The sequence below is a fragment of the Nannospalax galili genome, unplaced genomic scaffold (genome assembly GCF_000622305.1).
Source record: "Nannospalax galili isolate Female #2095 unplaced genomic scaffold, S.galili_v1.0 scaffold1819, whole genome shotgun sequence".
Lineage (NCBI taxonomy): Eukaryota > Metazoa > Chordata > Mammalia > Rodentia > Spalacidae > Nannospalax > Nannospalax galili.
This window is the reverse complement of record NW_008342924.1, coordinates 360,474-374,367: the sequence shown is the minus strand read 5'-3', so window position 1 is coordinate 374,367 and position 13,894 is coordinate 360,474. Positions and strand designations below refer to the sequence as shown.

General features: G+C 43.0%; 1 protein-coding gene across 2 annotated transcripts in view; it reads left to right on the top strand.

Annotated features, from left to right (window-relative positions):
- The first annotated feature begins 8,100 nt into the window (after positions 1–8,100).
- Positions 8,101–13,894, top strand: part of Agtpbp1 (ATP/GTP binding protein 1) — a 260,016-nt gene continuing 254,222 nt past the window's right edge. The window contains exon 1 of one of the 2 annotated variants that reach the window (XM_017799595.1): positions 8,101–8,272. The gene's annotated coding sequence lies outside the window, so the exon portion shown is untranslated. The other variant, XM_029566327.1, reaches the window with a different exon arrangement.

The window sequence follows — 13,894 nt, the reverse complement described above, 5'->3', positions numbered from 1 at the left end:
CTGCCATCCCTGAGCAGGTGGGCCTGGGGTAGCTGAGCAAGCCAGAGGGAGCAAGCCAGTAAGCAGCATTCCTTCATGGTTTCTGCTTCAGTTCCTGCCTCCAGGTTCCTGACTTGGCTTCCCCCCATGATGGGCTTATAAGCCAAAATGGACCTACAAGCCAACCCCCATCCTCAAGTTGCTTTTGGTCAGTGTTTTATCATTGCAACAGAATGCAAACTAGAAAATGTTAGCTGTTTTACAAGTGCGTGTGGCGCCTTGCCATTCACAAGTGGATAGCGGCAGTGCTGCAGCGCAGGAGCTCCTGTTGACCTGAAGAACAATGGCAAAGAGAAATCCTCCTAGCAGGAAGGGCACCAGACAATATATTTGGTTGTCCATGTCTAGTGTGAGAGATGGCCACAAGTATGGCTCAATGCTACTTCACTGAAGTTGCTAATTGTTTGGCTTGAGGGATCAAGGCCTTGGAAGGAATACGACAAAAGTCTGGTGACAAGTTGGGGAAAGAGGTTTAGATATGGATGGGACTATCTGAATGAGCACAGACTGTGAAGACATTTGGATTCCATATGAAAGTTCACCAAAGGGCATCCATTTAATGGTCACGTTGAAAAAAGGATACCCCCTGAGATCATCAATTTCTTTCTCCAGTCATCATCATGTAAACTCCACAGAAAATGGGGCTAATCATGGCCAACATGGATGCTATACATGAGCTCTACAAAATGCATTCACTCTTACTATGGCTCTTTTTGGCTGCTGCTGCTGCTGCTGCTACCCTAATCTGACACTAGCTGAGGCCATTTTATCTACTTAGGCAACTCCTGCAACACCTGGCTCTGCCCCTTCAGGCTGTTTCATAGTGGAGTGTCCAGTGAAATACCTACCATGAATGACTTTGCCTAGTGGTACAGTCAGAATGATGCCTTCCAGGGTTGCAAGAACAGATTCTTTTTCTCTATTGATCTAAAGAACAAAAAGTCAGGAAAAGCAAGGTCTCAATATTCAGCCAAGTTTTATTGAAAGCTAAAGCACACACAGAGCAAAACACACAAAGAGACAGACTCTTCAGGGTAAAGAGGGGACCCGGAGATAGTATCCAAACCTACGTGCATATGTTTGCAGGTGGACTGCAAACAGTCCCTTTTCTCCTCAGAATTGGCTGGTATGAGGTATCTCTGGGAACTGGATAAGCAAGACAGGGAAGTGAATTGATTCCTGCTACAGGAGCCCTCGGGTGTGAGATATGATAGTCCTACTGAACAGTTTCCTCCCAGGCAGTAGTGGGCATGGGGGAACCAAGCCTGCTTTAGAGACAAAGAACTCAGAAGTCGGCCATTTTAAACACTTAAGTGAAGAGGACATTAATCTACCTAGGCCTCTTTTTCTTGTCTATCTGCCTACCAGACATCTGTCTGATTCCTGGTCTTTTACTAGAGTGCTACCAAGTAGATTTCCAGCAAGTCACAGAGGACATATTTCCATCAAATTTCGCTGGCACAGCACCATAGCAACTTACTTGCCATCTAGTGAGTCATAGCTGTGCTCCCTCCAATGTCTGGATTTCAGACCCAAGTGACTAACACAGCTATGAATAAATAAGTCCTCTCACTGATGTGAGCAATACTTGTCCTGAAGTCTCCATTCCACCTGTGATGAGAAGAATCAAAATATAGTCTAATCCTGAGAGCTGAAGGTATCCCAAAAGGAGGTTTAATCTAAATGTATAAACAATGTTTCTTTGAAGAATCTATGAAAACTATGAGGACTACAGATGTGGCTCAGTTGGTAAAGTGTTTTCCCAGCATGCATGAAGCCCTGGGTTTGGTTTCCAGCACCACATAACCATGATTGCTGCAGAGAATGTACTGAACATTGAGGAATAAAAAATAAATTTAAATTTTTATTTATTTTTATTTTGTTTGTATGAATGTTTTCCCTACATGCAAGCCATGCAGAGCCTGTGGAGATCAGAAGAAGGTGTTGGAGCCCATGGAACTAGAGTTATGAATGGTTGTTAGTCACTGTGTGGGTGTTGAGAACTGAACCCAGGTCCTCTGCAAGAACAGGCCCATCAAAATAAAATTTAAATGACCTATAATTTCACCATTAATTGATAACTACTGTTAAAATTTTAATTATATGCTTCCAATCTTTTAACAGATAAAGACATTTTTATAAAAGTAGCATCATGATGACTTGCTAATTTACCTAACAAAATATCATGAATATATTTTGATACTATTTGTGAATTCATCTTAATTTATGTTTTTAATCCTTTTGAATTATAACTGTTAGATCACAGACCCACTAGCTGCTTCTCTCTTTCAGAAATTAGGCCATACCCACCTGTAGATCTCTCTCTTGGAAACAGAGTTAATAAGAAAGCATGCTGTGCTGTGGTGTTGCAGCCCCTCCCCCCTTTCTACCTGAGAGATAAGTTTAAGGTCTTACCTAAAGCCTGCCTCTATTGTCTTTGGAAGGTAGGCCAGGCTAGATCACATGGTTTTGTGCTTGCTTACCTCCCCTGAAAACCTGTAAGAATCAGAAACCCCCTTCTTTCTGCAATTGAAGGGCCTGTCTCTCCCTTAGGGGCCCCTATTACACATAGAGGCACTCTCTCCTGATGTAGCTCTTCTTTGAATCTGAAGGGAAGACCCTTTTCCTTCTATGGCTCCATCACCATGTTGCCTACAGTGAACTGGTCTAGCTCTCTTAATTCTCTTCCACTCCAATCATGGATGTCCATGGTTGCGAGGCTCTGTCTCCTAATAAAGCTCATTCTGAATGATCATCTTGTGTCAGCTCCTTTCTATGAACTTGTTCTCTCTCTTTTCTTTTTTTTAAAATTTATTATTTTAATTTTATGTGTTTTTATTGGCTGCACGTAGGTTGGTGCATCCATGTCATGCAATGTCTGTAGAGGTCAGAAGAGGATGTCTAATCCCTTGGAACTGGAGTTATGGATGATTGTTAACCACCATGTGGATGCTGGGAATTGAACCTGGGTCCTCTGCAAGAGCCCATCTCTTTTCTTTTTATATCAAGACTCTCATTAAGAATGGGAAGGAGCCCAGCATGGTGGTGCAGGTCTTTAATTCTAGCACTCCAGAGACAGAGGCAGGGGATCTCTGTGAGTTCAAGGCCAGTCTTGTCTACATAGTGAGTTCCAGGCCAGTTGGAGCTATATGGAGACCTTGTCTCAAAAAGACCAAAAGAAAAAAAAAAAAAGAATATGTAAAGGGAGAGATGGTTCTGCTCTTGCAGAGGACCCAGGTTTGAATCCTAGCACCTTCATGGTGTCTAAAAATCATCCATAACTCCAGTTCCAGGGGATCTGATACTCTCTTCTGACCTCTCCAGGCATTGCATGACACAGGTGTGCTCACATGCATGCAGGGAATACACATACACACACACACACACACACACACACACACACACACATAAATAATAAATAAAATATTTTTTTAAAGAAAGGAATGGGATGAAAGCTATATTCCCTATACTAGAGAAGCAGCAGCTATGTAAATACAGAAGTCAAACTTCTCAGTGAATGTAACCAGGAGAATCTAGGAGAAGTGGATCCTAATAACCACATAATATGGAGGGCGGACACTTTTGTTTTCCTTTTTTTTTTATTAAATTGTACGCTAATTTTAAAACATTAAGGAAATTCAAAATATAGAAAAATCACTTACCCTATCCTGGTCCTAGCAAATTGTAGTGAATACAATGCTATTTTTCTTAAAAATATAATTTTTTTTTTTTTTTGCTTTTTGAGATAGGGTCTCCCTGTAGCCCCAGCTGTCCTGGAACTCTGTGCTGGATAGCTTTAGTGTCAACTTGACACACTTGGGTTGAGGGACCCTCATTTGGGGAATTGCTTTCATTGGACTGGCCTGTGACCATGTCCATGGGGCACCTTCTTGATTGTTGAGTGATGTGGGAGGGTCCAGCCCACTGTGGGTGGTGCCACCCCTGGGCAGGTGGGCCTATGTTGCATAAGAAAGGAGGTTGAACAGGGGCCAGGGGAGCAAGTCAGTAAGCAGCATTCCTCCATGGCCTGTGCTCCAGCTCCTGCCTCCGAGTCCCTGCCCTGAGTTTCTACCTTGGGCTCCTGGATGAACTGTGACCCAGGAAATGTAAGACAAACTCTTTCTTCCCCAAGTGATAGTGGTCAGAGTGTTTTGTCACAGCAATGGAGAAACAAACTAGGACAAACTCATTATGTAGACCAGGCTGGCCTTGAATTCACAGAGATCCACCTGCCTCTGCCTCCCAAGTGCTGGGACTACAGGCATGCGCCCCCGCCCCCGGCTAAAAAAATAGAATAGTATTTTTTTCTTACAGAATTCTGTTCTATAAATGTATATTTGGGTAGCATTGAGTTCTTAAAGTAATGCATGTAGGATAATATATAGTTCGGTACCTTTTATTCTCACATAATAACCTATTCCAATGAAGGTCTGTAGAGATGGTTCAGCAGTTAAGAGCACTGACTATTCTTGCAGAGGACCTGGGTTGGATTCCCAGTCTAGTTCTTAAATGTGAAAAAGAGAATTTAATTTTGATTTCCTATTCTATGTTTTGATCTAATCAGTGGTTATCTGATATGAAACTAATTTTTTTTTTTTTGTCTTTTTGAGACAGGGTCTCCCTGTAGCCCCAGCTGTCCTGGAACTCACTATGCAGACCAGGCTGGCCTTGAACTCACAGAGATCCGCCTGCCTCTGCCTCCCAAGTGCTGGGACTACAGGCATGAGCCACCACTCCCGGCTGAAACAAATTCTTTAATGTGTTCAAATAAGTCACTCATTAATTCATTAATTTAGTAGTTTTAAAAAACCTGGTGAATTCTTTTTATTATGCTGAAAAAGGAAATGCTATATTTTAATTCCTGGTTAAATGTTTATTATTTTATTTTGGCTATTAAAACTACAACAAACTCCCACTCCCCAATATGTGTCTATGTTCTAGGATAGAGAAACTCAGTGTGACAGGAAATTTCCTTTTACTCATTTGGTGGAGGATACTTTAAAAGGAATCCTCTCCCCAGTTATATATATGAATATTTATTTAGAAGAAGAAAGCTCAGTATGTTGCTGGGGACTTAGAGTTGCAGGTTTCTCTTTTCTTTTTTTCTTGCTGGGGATTAAGCCTTGAGCCTTATTATGCTAAGCACACACTCTACCACTGAACTACACTCCAGCCCCTTCAAGTTGTCAAACTTTTTAAAATTACATTTTATTTATTGTATGTTGTGTGCATGTGCCACTGGACACATACGGAAGTCAGAGGGCATCTTGTGGCAATTGTTTCTTTCCTTCTACCATATGGACTCAAATGACTGAACTCAGATCCTTAGGCTTGGTGGCAGGTTCCTTTACACATAGAGCCTTCTTGCTGGCCTTTAAAAAAATTTTTTTTAAAGCATTCTTATAAGGAGATCTAGTACTTTTCCAGTTATTTCCTTAGGATAAATTCCTATAAGTGGATTAAGGTATGCCAATATTTAAGCTTCAGTTTTGGCAAGAATATTTAAATTCCATTTCATAAATGGAGAAAATAAGGTACAGTGCTTGACAGACATGGACCAATTTTTGCCACTTTGAATGATTCATCATTTACAGGTTACCAGATGGAAAACATTTGCCATTATACAAGATGTTACATCTAGCCCACTATGTACAAAGGAGAGATCTGAATTCCAACACCAACCTCTCTGCTTCTGTGATTAGTCTAAGATTGAAATAAGCAAATGTTTCTTGGCTATCTACAAGGTACTAGACTGATTTGAGCAATCCCAGTTAGTGAATATCATTATATGTTTAGGTTGATTCACATTAGATGATTAAAAATTTTTTTTTCTGGTGTTTGGGATTGAACTGGGGGCCTTATATATGCAAAACATGTGTTTTATCACTGAGCTATCCCTCACCCTGATTTTTATATTTAATTTATATCATTTTACACAGTTTATTGTCACACAAAGATTTTCCCCCTTTAGGTATGCATTCAAAGAGGGAAAGATCCCGGCGTGGTGGCACCCACCTTTAGTCCCAGCACTTGGGAGGCAGAGGCAGGTGGATCTCTGTGAGTTCAAGGCCAGCCTGGTCTATATAGTGAGTTCCAGGACAGCTGGGGCTACAGGGAGACCCTGTCTCAAAAAAGCCAAAAAAAAAAAAAAAAAAAAAAGAGTTGTTCTGGGGAGACATGACATCTAATGTGTAGACTGAGGACCCCTGTTCCTAAGTAGTGCTGTGGTTAAGGGTTTGGAGATAGCTGCAGGTTACAGGGTGTTGCCTTGAAACAACAGAGTGTGACCTTGAAACCACCAGATTTGGGAGTACTTAGAAAAGACTGCTGCTACCTTCTGAGGTCTCAAAGTTTCTGTCCAACTCCTGTCCATATGTATTTATATTTTAGTAGTTGAGGTCAGGAGCTCACATGTGGGTCTGGTGAGAAAGCAAGAGAGATATACATTCCACATTCTTATCATAGCTAAACACATGTCACTCCTTAGCAAATCATGTGTTTGCAACCATTTCAAAGCTCCATGACACTGATGCTTACCTAGTAGTGAGGGTGAATTTTCTGGGTCTGTGTTCTGACCATTAAATCATAATGCTTTGCTAACAAGGAATTCAATTTCTACTTGCACGCACATTCTCATTTATATTTATGTTTTTCTATACTGTAAGCTGATTCATTTAGGAACATGTTCTTTGAATGTTTCATGTCCACTACTTGTATTTAAATATTTAAAAATGTTAGGTCTTCTTAGATTATCAGATGTTTTCAGTAGGGTGGTTTGGGTGGAGGTTGTTTTAAGAATATATTAGATACTATAATCTATCATTTGGGACTCACGTCGGGAAAACAATCACATTTATAAAATGGCAGGCTCTTGCTCATCTTAGTAAAAATATCTGCCTGGAACAAACTTATGATGCACAGTTTTGCACCTTGAATTATATTTTGAACAGCGTTCACACCTGCTTTTGCTTAAACAAGATAACAGAACACAAAACCCCATAGGTCTCAGTTTATTCCCTTATCTGACCGTGATAATTTTACATCCCTTACCAGCTACAATAAACAGCAGCAAACATGATCTACACACCTTCTAATAAATGTCAGTATTTATTAACAATATGTCACAGGTCGTTTAGATACAGTCAGAACACTAGCGTGTTTCAGAGATTTCTCCGACAGGTCTTTGCCTTTACTGAACAACGTTAACAACAATGTTTTCGTGACTATTTGCTAGCACGTTATAAAAAAGTAAAAATAAAATGTATAGGCATGGCATTTTGTTCGCTGCAGCATTAGACATCTGGTTTATTGGGGTTTGGCCACAAAGGTGTAGTTCCACTATTGATGGGGAGCCTTGCTTTAAGTGTAGCCTTCCCAGCCTGGTACTGTGTGCTTCCTTGGAGTTAGGAAAGGTCTAAACTTTACCAGGGGTCACCAATATTTGATGAGACTGGGGGTGGGATTGGGCATTAAGATGCCACAGTCGGGAGCCTCAAAAAAAGCCTCCTGAGAGAGCAGGTGATTGATAGTGGCGGGCCCCGGTTAAATTCTGGAAAAAGGCGTGGTTCTGGGTGGGAAAAAAAGGAAGGTGAATTGAAGAGCGTGGAGATCCGCTAGCGCACGAGTTGGGTTCTGCTGGGCGGTGGCACAACCAGGCAGCAAGGCTGGCGCTACGGACAGCAGCCGCCACCCCCATTCGTCCACTTTCACTAGCCGGGGGTACACCCTATCCAGCCCTTCAGACCCCGCCCACTACGCGCCCACCCTCCCCTTGCTCCGCCCCTCAATCCTCCGCCCCCTTCCGCCCTCGCCCCGCCCCTCCATCCTGGAGCCCCGCCCCTCCCGCCCGCGCTACAAATTCGTCCAGTCATAGCCCCGCCCTCTTGGCCCTGTCGCCCCGCCTCCCTCCTCCATACTCCCGCCCCGCACCCTCCCTTTTCACACACCGCGCCCTACCCTCCGGACGCTCCGCCTTTCTGCGCATGCGCTCTTGAGGCGCGTGCGAGAGCAGGCTGGCCGCGGCGTGAGTTGGGCGGGGCGCCGCGCTGACGTTGCCCGGGATGCGGGCAGGTTCCGCAGCCGTCTTCGCCGCCTCCGCCTCTCCTGCCACCGGGGTTTGTATGAAAACACCGGGTGCGCGCCGCGAGAGATCCGCCGTGCGCCTCAGCAGCTGCTGGCGCCCAGCCCGGTGCGGTGGTTCTGCGCAGCCCCCGCCAGCGCCCATGCCGAGCCGGTGAGCGTCCCCGCCGTCGTCCGCGCGTCCTGCCGGCCGCCCGGCTCCCCGTGCTGCCCGCGGCGGGTAGCGGCGTCCTCGGGGGCGATGCGCCCCTTCCTCCGCTCCTCACCTGGCTCCTCGGGAGACACGGGTTTGTACGGGCGAGGGAGGGGCCTGGGTGTGGACCGAGCCACCAGGGTCAGGGCGCTGGCGTCCGCACTCGCCGGTCTGCAGGTACCCGGCCGAAGCCTCCTCCACCCGGAGCAGGGCTGGCGGGTCCCAGCCTGCTGGCCGGGACGCTGCGGTCGCCGGGGTCGCGAGCCGGCCCGGCTGCCAGCCCAGCGCTGTGCGCGGTTGCCTCTGGAGGTCCCGGTTCCTGGTGCCTGGCCCTCAGTCTCTGGTCCCCGGGGTGCCTCCGGTCTTTGGCTCTCTGCCCCCAATCCTCCGTCTCTGCCCTCGGGACGGCGCAGTCGGGCATTCCCTGTTTACAGCCGGTCCCCGGGGCTGTGATTTGGACCTGAACCATCACCCCAGATGACTGCGGCGTCCCCAAACGCTTGCGCGGCTCTGGTGGTTTTCCGTCCTGTGTCTTGTAAGCTCATGAGTCCCCAGCACGGCTTGGTTGTGTTTCTGTTGCAGAATGGAGTTTGATACATCATAGTGTTATCGGTGTGAATGCTGATAATTTAAAGCCGGTATCCGCCTTTTAACATTGTGTGCTCAGTTGTCTGAAGGTAATAACGGAACATTTCTTTAGCATTGCATTATTCTGTTGGTTCCCCCCTTGTCTTCAGGTGTTTGGGATTATAACGGTATTTAATTCTAATGCATGGCAATTTGTAGTTAGAATAAACTTGAGCAGTCATCTTGATCACTCATTTTCACTTTATTTAAATGAGTTTTCACTTTGTTAACCTCTAAAGTATTCTTAGAAATCCTCTCATTTTTCCTGAGAATGTCAGCAAGTTATTTTTGTAATTGTGTTGTGGAATGTTTTCATTTTAGTAGACCAAAAAGGAAATGATTTATTTAAGGCAATTTAAAACGTGTGCCAGATGTTAAGACCAAAGCCCTGGAAGATCCGAGAACATATCCTCTGTAGACTAACCGAGAGACAGTTGGCAGTGCCTTAGTCAACCCGGGTTTCTCATGACTTGTTCAGTTTCCCATTCCACTTCTGGCGTCAAATTCTAAAATGAAGTTATATCTTCATTTTTAATGACCCCTGAGTTTTGCCTTGATTTGATTTACATATTGAAAACTAATCTGTATTGAACTCTGAAGCAAAGACTTGTTTGGCATTGCAAAATATTAAGCACACTAATTTATAAACTTGTAATAGCAATTTTTATTAAGCTTTTCCAATTGATTTGAATTGAGGCATTGTTTTTCTTTCTTTTTCATTTATTTGTGCGTATATGTATGTGTGTGTGTGTGTGTGTGTGTGTGTGTGTGTGTAGGTCAGAGGACATGGGGAAATTGGTTCTCTCCTTCTACCATGTGGGTTCAGGGGATCCAACTTAAGTTGGATCTCTCTTTCTACCATGTGGGTTCAGGGGATCCAGCTTAAGTGGTCAGGCTTGGGGGCAAATACCCTTACTTGCTGTGCCATCTTGCTCTTCTCTTTGAATTGAAGCATTCTTTTTAGGAAAATCTGGCTACCAGGCTGAAGGGGATGACTCAGTGGCTAAGAGCGCTGGCTGCTCTTGCAGAGGACCAGAGTTCAGTTCCCAGCACCCACATGGCAGCTAACAATCTATAGTAACTCCAGTTGCAGAGGAATTCCACCTCCTCTTCTGGCCTCTGCAGGCATTGCATGCATGTGGTGCCCTTACATAGATGTAAGGAAAACACTCAGACACATAAAAAAATTTCAAAAATCTGTACATTGCTATGTGATGATTTACCTCTTAATAGAGATAAAAGGAGGTCTAAGACTTTTGAAATTCTGTAATTTCTGCTGTATTCTACGTTTTGCATTTTGTTTTTAAGCGTCCTCCACAGTATTCACCTTCAAAGTCTGCTCCTCTTGCTTGAATATTCCAGTATCTGAAAGTTCAATAGTAGTGATTGGTAATGGTGATCCTGTGAGAGGGCCCTCTGCAAATTAGGTAGGAGCAGCCAGTAGGCAGTGGGTGTCAGTGTAAACACTGGAAATGGTCTAGAGTGGGCACTGAATTTTAAACCTCATGTTACTGTGCTGTGTATTGTAGTATAGTAGCTAAGGACTTGGGTCTCAGGCAGATTGGCTGAATTTGTGTTCTGGCTTAGCTATAGGCAACTTATATATCTTTTGACTTCAGTTTTCTCAATTCCAAAAATGGAGATGATAATGGTGTTTACCCCTTAGGTTTATCTTAAATACTAAGTAATTAGTACGAGCATAGTGCTTTCTCTACAGGGTAGATAGAGGACATAGTAAGTGCTCAGTAGGTATTAATATTTGTGCTATTGCTTCCCCTCCCTGTAATTGCCCAAAGGAAGACTTTGGGTTGGTTGGGAAGTGTTAGCACAGATTAATTCCTTATGATCTGTTTTCTTCTTTGAAGTAGTGTGTAGTCTCTCACTGTCCTGTTTTGAAAACATGTAAGTCAGTTTTAAATAGAACAGCTACACTCTGAGCTGAGTGTCCTGGGATGTTGCTGGAGAGCTCCTAAGTGTTCTTGCCTGCCCCTTTTGACAGAACCTTGGATTGTCTCCCTCATGGTGGCTGCTATTTTAATCACCTATTTTCTAGTGTGTTACTAGTGCTTCTTTGTCACATGCTGCTATTGAAGGTAGTATCAAAATAAATATTAATGGGTACATAACGTGTTTATCTCATCAGGTCATTGCATGATATTTCCAGGATTATACAAAATAGTTTCAATTTAAACATTCTGTTTTGTCTTCTTTATTGATCTTACTTAGAATAAGGTTCTGATCTGACATTGTGTGGCTTTCTGGAATTTTCCTAGGAAGATGGTCCCCCCTTCCCAGTGATTCCGTATGCTTGTTCTCTTGGTTTGCAGGGATTTGATACAGGTTGAATATGTTCATTCTCAAGCATACTTTTATTCATTCATTCATTCTCTTTTTTGGTGGAGTACCAAACTTAGGTTGCCAAGGAAATACCCCAGTCATCAGACTCAACGGTGCATGGTTTTGCTGGGGCTAATGAAAAGTCACCAGTCCAGATTATGTCCATTAAAGGTCATTCCCACAATCTGAGATGCTGGCATTTTAGATTAGAGATGTGCAGCCTGCATTAATAGTCTTTTTTTTTTTTGAGACAGGGTGTAGTCCTGGCTGACCTGGAACCAGATATATAATAGATCAGGCTGGCCCCAGACTCACAGATATCTGCCTGCCTGTGCATCTTAGATATTTTCAAACTTTGGTTCTCAGGACTTTTTTTTTGGGTGTTTTTGAGACAGGGTCTCCCTGTAGCCCCAGTGGCCTGGAACTCACTATGTTGACCAGTCTGGCCTCGAACTCACAGAGATCTGCCTGCCTCTGCCTCCCAAGTGATGGGATTTAAGGCGTGCACCACCATGCCTGGCTAGGTCTTAGGATTTTTTTACACTCTTAAAAATGATTGCAGTATCCATATTTTTTCTTTTGGTTGTATTCATATTTACTCTGCTACAAAGTAAATATTTTGTTAATTCACTTACAGTGACAGCTATAACTCATTGCATATTAATATAAACACACATTTGTAAATGAAAAGCCAAAAAACGTAGTAAAAAGAGTGGTATTATTTTACATTTTTGTAAATTAGCCTCCTCTTCCTCTCCTCCCCTTTACTTTCCCTCTTCCCTTTTTCTTCCCTCCTCCCTGTGCATGACATGCTAGGCAAGTCCTCTACTATTGAGGTCTTCCTCATTCTTAACATTTGTAAATCGTTAATGTTAAATACAAACAGATAGGTTATTATTTCTGCTTCTGCATTCAGTTTGTTGCAGTATGTTATTTTTAGTTGACGTATACCATGGGAAGGAAATCCAGCCAGATACAGGCAATGGTTGGAAAAGGGAGGGGCATTTAATAGCTTTTTCAGATAATTGTGGATATTCTTATTTAGTAAGAGATCAAAACTTAACAAATAGCCTTCCCTCCCTCCCCTCCTTTTGCTGGCATAGAACTCACAGAGATCCTCTTGCTTCTGTTGGGATTAAAGGCATCATCTTTATGCAACCAAGTGGTACCTTCTTAAAGTTAGTTGCAACATGTAGCCTGAAGTTCTATCAGTTGTTTTTGTTTTTTTCATGCTCAGTTACATTTAAGTCTATTGTTGTAAACTCTGAGTGGATCTTACACACATGCCTGAATTTGTAGCACAATTCGTTGATCAGGTATAAATTTGGGTGAGTTATGCACATCTTCCAAATGGTGAGACTGTTCACATTACAGTACCAAAGAATGTTTTGGGGTCCAGTACTGGGGACTTAACCCAGGGCAAACATCTTGCCACTACTGAGCTATGCCTCCAGCCCTCTTTTGTATTGCTTTTTAAATTTAATTTTTTTTTTTTTTAAGCTCTGGTTGGCCTGGAACTTGCTTACACAGACCAGATTGGCCTTGAACTCATAGAAATCCACCTGCCTCCCAAGTGCTGGGGTTGAAGGTGTATGCCGTCATGCTCAACTTCTCTTTTGTATTTTTTTATTTTGAGACAGGATATCCTGAAGTTGTGATCCTCTTCCCTCAGCCTCCTGAGCATCTGAATTACTGGCCTGTGTCACTAGGCCTGACAAAAGTAGCATTTGTTAATGTGATCATTTTGTGAGAAATTATGAAAGTTGTTTGGCTGGAGACATGGTAGATATGAATTTTACAAAGTTCTGATTTAAAAAATGCTTTATCAAGTGTATCTGTATATGTGTGTAGGCATGTGGAGGTCAGAGGACAGCTTTCAGGAGTCAGTTCTCTCCTTCCACGTGGGTCCTGGGGAACCAATTCAGGTTGTCAGGCTTGGCTGCAAGTGCCTTTTGCCAACTCGCCAACACAAGACTTTATAATGTTCAATATGACAAAATAGGTAGTATCCATGAAACATATTTGCTCTGTACTGAATTACAGTGGTTCTCAGCTGGCTACCTCAAGGCGGAGTAGTTCTGTAATGGAATTGAGAGCTTCAATTAGCCTCTTTTTTAAAGAAACACCATTTGAAAGAGTGTGTGTTCAAACTTGAGTAGCCTCACATTTTTCACAGAAATGAACAAAATGAGTCTTGTCTGTCACCTCAAGGGAACTACTGATAGTCATATTTGTTGAGAATGGTAGGACTTGAATTTTCAAGCAAAAATCAGAACTTTGGGGTCCAGAGAGATGGCTCTGGAAAAAGGCACTTGTCTTTCTTGATCCCTGGGACCCACATAATGGAAGGGGAGAACTGATTCCTGCAAGTTGTCCTTTGACCTCCACATATGCTTGCACACACACACAAATGTGATGAAAAATGAAAAAGAATTAAAAAGAAGGTTTTCAAGGACATGGATGTAATAAAACTAAAAAGTTATTGATCAAAGACACTCAAGTAAAATTGACTTTTAAAAAAATTGCTGGTGCTTGAGGATAAAAAATACAATGATTAATATTAGTTTGGTGACACTACCTTAATTTGTTTGGAGATATCAACCTTAAGATTTTAAATTT